This window comes from Choloepus didactylus, chromosome 8, assembly GCF_015220235.1.
Source record: "Choloepus didactylus isolate mChoDid1 chromosome 8, mChoDid1.pri, whole genome shotgun sequence".
Classification (NCBI taxonomy): domain Eukaryota; kingdom Metazoa; phylum Chordata; class Mammalia; order Pilosa; family Megalonychidae; genus Choloepus; species Choloepus didactylus.
This window is the reverse complement of record NC_051314.1, coordinates 78187194-78193556: the sequence shown is the minus strand read 5'-3', so window position 1 is coordinate 78193556 and position 6363 is coordinate 78187194. Positions and strand designations below refer to the sequence as shown.

General features: G+C 36.4%; 1 pseudogene; it reads right to left on the bottom strand.

Moving 5' to 3' along the window:
* Positions 1 to 484: 484 nt before the first annotated feature.
* Positions 485 to 4115, bottom strand: LOC119542732 (annotated as a pseudogene).
* Between the last annotated feature and the right edge of the window lie 2248 nt (positions 4116 to 6363).

Below are 6363 nucleotides of genomic sequence, written 5' to 3'. Positions count from 1 at the left end.
CTATTCCCTACTCATGTTTCTATCACAGTTGTTGGCTTTCTCAGTGGAACAACAAGAGAACATACTTTAAAAAATGTCAACAAGCAGAAATCTTGTCAAATGATTCCACAAGAATTTACAAAGGAACAAGTTCTTTAAAATGAACTAGAGAATTAATTTTGTTGGTGGATCAAATCTGTGAAGTATAATCTTGGTGTACGATGAAAATCACAACTTTCTTGATTGGTATAGAAAAGGCACTTATGCACATTTTCATTTAAGAAAATGACTGAGAGATAAAGAATAACACTGAGTATTCACTTACCATGAGTGACCAAAATTCTGGATTTAAAACTGTATTCAGTTGGATTTCCTCTGTCACGACAGCTGATTTTCATTATTCCACAGCATGGCCATGTTGATAGGTTTCACTGCAGCAGATCTTCAGAAAGCAGATGCCACATCGCCCATCTCCACACATACAGTCTTCAACTGTGACTAATATTCAATTGTTAATGAAGCACATTCCAGCCTGAAGTTCAGCCACCACCTATGAGACCGCTGGATCTCCCAAGTGAAGATGCCAGCTGCTAGTACAAATGTGGTATCATTAGCTCTTTCCAGAACCTCAGCTTCAGTGTCAAATGGTAAAATGGACATAGCTAGTCCAAAGGTCTCTTCTTTCACACAGGTCACATCATCTCTGCAATTAGTTAATACACAAGTTCTCATGAAATATCCATCCTTTAATTTTGGATCTTCAGGTACATGTAAATCACCGCATGGCACTTTGGCAACCTGCTCCGTTGTCTGTTTAACAAACCCAAGGACTTTCTCCAGCTGTGGTCAGTTGTTGAGGGGACCCATCTTAGGATCTTCCAGAAGAGGATCTCCAATTTTTGTCTTTTTGGTTTCTTTCACCGCTTCCTCTGTAAATTTAACAAGAAATTCCTTTTTCACAAATACCCTTTTGCCACTACAGCCAACCTCGCCTCTTGTGAGGAAGTTGGTCATCAGTGCTCCTTTCACTGCATTCTCCATAACACATTCTGAGAAGATAATAAGTGGAGATTTGCCTCCAAGCTCCAAAGTAACAGGTTTAATTCTTTTAGCAGACATCTCCGTGGTCTTTGTGCCAGTGGGCACACTTCTGGAGAAAGAGACATTGGCCACATCACAATACTGACACAAAACCGGCCTGTGGCAGCCCCTCCTTGAACCATGTTGAAGAGCCCATGCAGCAGCAATGCAGAAGCAGGTGTGAAGGGAGAAGGTTTAAAGATCATGGCTTTACCACAAGCTATAGCTAGAGCAGACTTGCAACAGGCAACTTGAAAGGGGTAGTTCTATGCTCCTATTCCCACACATACCCCAAGTGGTTCTCTTCTGGTATAAACAATGGATCATCCTGAAAGCTGGCTATGTTCACCGCCATGGATCCAGCCACACCTGCATAAAACTCCAGGCACTGCCAAGAAGAATCAATGTCCAACCTGGCCTCAAAGATGGACTTACCATTGTTGATGGTATCCACAGTAGCAATATCATTCTCCCATTCCCTTATTATCCTGGTAGCCTCCAAAAGAATTCGGCTATGCTCCACACCAGATTTCTGACTACATATTTGAAAGGCTGCCTTTGCATTTTCAACAGCCTTTTTTCCTGAACACTGCTATCACTGGCTAGGTCACTGGCTCGAGTGCCTTTCTTCATTGTGGTAATTGAGCAGCGGTGCTACCAGGAAGGGTAATCTTTTGAAACTGGTTTCTTTTGCTTCACATACTGCCCTTGAGATTCATACAAGTTTTCCATTGTAGCAGTAGTTTTTGCCTTTTCTTTGCTGGGGACAATTCATTCTACGGGTGCCTGAAAGTTGTTTATGTATTCTTCCATTGAAAGAAATTTGGTTTGTTTTTGACTAATATGACTAGTGCTATAAACAATCAAGTACAGGTTTCTGAGCCAAACTAAGTTGTCAGTTCTCTGTTACAAATTCCTAGATGCAGGATGGTTTGGTCTTATGGTAATTGTTTAATTTTGCAAGAAACTTCCACACTGTTTTCCAGAGTGGCTGTATCATTTTGTTGTCCTGCCATCAATGCAAGAGAGTTCATGTTACTCTTTATCTTACAACTTGGTATTGTCAGAATTTTGTTCAGTCATTCTAGTTGGTTGCAATAATTTGCATTTCCCTAATGGCTAAGATATTTAGCATATTTCAAGGTGCTTATTTGCTATCTAGAGATTGTCTTTGATGAAGTAACTTTATTCACTGCAGTTATATATTCTTTGATGTGTTTTCCTATTTTTGAGTTTTGCAAGTTGTTTATATATATATGCTGAATGGGAGATGTGATACATTTGATTGCAAATATTTTTTCTCACTCTGTTGCTTGATTTTCACTCCCTTAAATGTGTCTTTTAGAGTGTAAGTTTTTCATTTTGATGAAATCCAATTTAACCTTTTCCTTTTTCCTTTTTCTTTCTTTTTCTTTTTTTTTTTTTGGTACATGCATGAGGCAGGAGCACTCAATGACAGACATACTCTTTACTGGTGGATGTTTTCCAGAGATTCAGTTCCTCACCACTCCTTTTTGGGACTCTTAGTAAAAAGAAAGAAGCAAAGAAAGAGAAAGAAATGAAAGCAATTAAACTCTGGTTAAATATTAATGGGTATTCTACCATTCACAGATCAGGGATTTCCTGACTGATGCTGGTATAAGAGTAAAATAATCTCTCCAGGTAGACTCACACCAGTAGATCTCATCTTGTCTTCACCACAGCTTGAGTAATTGTTAATTACTCAAATAATGTAAATGTTAACCATAATCATTGCGTCTAACCCCACAAATGCTCTCTATTATGAAAAGTACATGTACTGCTTCAGCTTTTATTAGGGTGGTAGAGCATGGAACACATGGCCAGGCATTCCTGGCCAGGTATAATATACTTTACAATATACAACAAATACTTTATATTTTATATAATTTTTACTTATAAAGTATTATAAGTATATTTATATCAAATCCTGGAATCAAGTATGCTGCTGACCAAACTCAGATTTCACCCTAAAAGTATCCAATACTGGATCTCATATTTTGTCTACTATCTCTAAATATAAGGATGCCAACTATTTATTTTAAGAAAGCTGTTACACTTTGCCATATCACTACACTAAAAATTATTGGCCTTGCAAAAGAAGAACCTCAACACTACCCAGTAGACTACTCATTCATTCTTGTTGCACTATAGGATCACCTACGTTGGATTTTCTTTCTAGGCCTCAATTAATTTCTGACCTCTTAGTTCATGTTTTCTCATTTAAATAGAATAGAGAGCAAAGGCCACTCTATCTCCATTTAAAATCAAAATGAGAGGGGTTATTACAAGCAGGAGACCATTATTTAAACAGTCTTTCCCTTTGCTTTAAGGGAGGCCCAGCATTATAGGCAGAATTCTATATTCCTCTAACATTCCACTAATGGCTCTCAAGGGAACCCAATTAAAAAGCATTGCCAAAATGAATTGCAGTGTTGATCATCAGCTTTTCTGTCTCCAGAGAAATTTAGATGAGTTTCTTTGAAAAAGCTTATTTAAAAATAATATAGCTTATTTAAATACATAAAATGTGTCTGTTTCTTTTGACCAAAAGATTTTTGAAAACCTACATCACTGAGCAATATTAGAAATATCATGAAATACATGTCATTTGAACTCCAGAAAAATATTTTTGGAAGAATGATGATTGGATTTTCCCATCATATGGATCCAGGCTTTGGATGGAGAAATGGACAGGTTTTGACCAGAAATAGTCAAAAACGAACTACACAAAGCCACAGAATATGACAAAGGAAATCCTACAACATTCTGGCTTTTCTTTCTTTCTGTCTTTCTTAATTGCCATGTGTCTGTAATTGTGAGAATAATGGACTACAATAACTGAAATTCCACAATCCTGGAAAAATCTATAAATTAGTTCCTTAGGACTGGGTAAGCGCTTTCTCCATATCTTCAACCTGAAGTCTGTTTGTAGCCCTATATTGGGACTTAGCACTCAAGAGGCAGAACTGCTACTTTCTCTGAGTGTTCCATGTGGAACTTACCTGTTTCTTAGAAAGCAGCACATTAAAATGCATGATTTATATAATCATTACTATTTTGAATATTTGTTAGTGTGAGATTCCCCATTTGTAAATTAGGTATAACAATACTGATAAGAGGGTCAAAATTTTCATACTACAAATTGGTTGTGCAAAAAATGTAGATTCTTGTTTTCCAAATCCAATTTCATCTTGGTCTGGATTTTCCAATCCTGTTATTTCCAGAAACAAATGTACCTTGCCCATAAACAAAATATTCATAATTTCCAGGCTACAACAGTCTATTTTGGGTTAATTAATCTTTTGGTAAATATGCAAATCCTCTGAAAGATCTGTTCCCCTTCTCTTGAGTTTTTCCTCCCTACCTTTCTTTCCAAGGTGGCCTCTGGGTGGGCAGGGGGCACCTGTGATTCCTAAGGCATTGTTTGGGTATAAGGATCTGCATGTCCTGCTTCTCTCTGGCACCTGCTGACCTCCTGCTGGGGCACAGCTCTTTGTCCTCACTGCCTTTGCAGATGAAGCATCCATAGTGGGGTCTCATCCCTTTACTTACATTGATATATTATCTTTCAGAGTATAGAACTCAAACAATTGCTTTCTCTTATTTCATTGCAGTGCAAAGTGAGGTCATTTCATCCATTCTTGCATTATTTTCTCAGCCTGTACCTTCCAAAGTTTGTGAGAGATGAGCTCAGAAATTGATAATACCTGCCTCAGGAGGGAGTCAGGTGGATTTTTCTTAGCCAGACTTCATCTGGTAAGGCAGTACAGTTATTCCAGGCACATGCATACCCCATTCCATCATCAACAGCACTCTGCCTAACACCTTACACTTTAACTCTGTTAATTAAACAGATCACCCTCCTGGTTCACTGAAAAATAATGAAACCTGTTTCTCTCTTCTTAGAACTGGTAGCAATAGACCATACAGAGCTTCCCAGGTAAATATCTTTCAGGATTTTAAGCATCTGCTTCATTATAGTTCTAGGATTTGTGTTTCCTGGAGTTTTCATTTTGTTGACAAATCTCACTGTTGGTGTCTATATCAGTCAGGATGGACTAATTCAGAATACTTGGTAGATAAATACAGAAGTCAAGCTCATACATCAAAAACAAACCCTTGAATCCTGAGGGCAGTCCTACTCAGGGCTGGGCATCATTTTTTTCAGTCATTAATTCAGTCTTTGATTCATCAGATAAAATTGAACTTGAGTGTATGTTAGCCACTGAAGTAGCACAGTGGAAGACAAATACCGATGCTAAAATATTTGCCCTATGTTACATATGTGAAATAGGGCAATATGTAAGCACCCTGTACCTCAATTTCCTCACTTGCAGGATGAGTCTTTTAATAGGTCATACATAGAGAACTGTTGGGCACAGGATAAGGGATATCCAGATATTTTACTATAGTAATAACAATGATTAAAATTATAAGATATTATTTTATTATTATCTACATTCTAATATCTGTATTCTACCTATTACATCCTTGGAACATACACTATACAAAACAATAACTATCAGATTATTATTTTTGAAATCAGAGCTTTAAAAAGACATTCAACTTTTTGAAGTAATGTATTTACTCTTAAAGAAATTCATCTGAGATCATCATTTTTGAGAAGCCCAATTGGAATTCTATCACTATGGCTTTGTTTATTAATAATAATTGGCATTATGTTATGCCAAATTTAGTCAAAATGGAGCGAATAGGGGTAATTTTGCATAAAGGAAAGAAGGATTAGGGTTCAATTGATTTGCCATAAATATTGGATTTCTTTTTTACTAAGAATAGAGACCAAATATCACTAGGGAAAAATTGACTTGTAACTCAAAAATAAGTTTTCCAGTGACAAAATTTCCATCTAGTAGATTATGTTCATTAAAGTTAACAAAATACTGTGTATTTCAATACTTGTTTAATCTTCCCCATAGCACAATGAAGTAAACTAAATATTTATCATTGTTACCCATTTTAATAACTGTAAAAAGGAACATTCTATGAGTGAAGCAATGAAAATGTATATTAGGGGAGTAACAAAGCTGTGAATAAAAGTCTCTATTTTTAATGTAGCATAAGTGATTATTATTTTCACTACCAAACAAATTGTAAAAAGGGCTTGTAATTGTGAGGGATAGCTATTTTGCCATTTGTTCTTAAATTCATCTTTTCTTATTCTTTATGCAGAATATAAGCACCTAAAGTGTATTCAAAATTATATAATGAAGAGATATCTACTCTTATTTTTGCCTACTGAGCTACCAGAATTCAGAGCTTAGC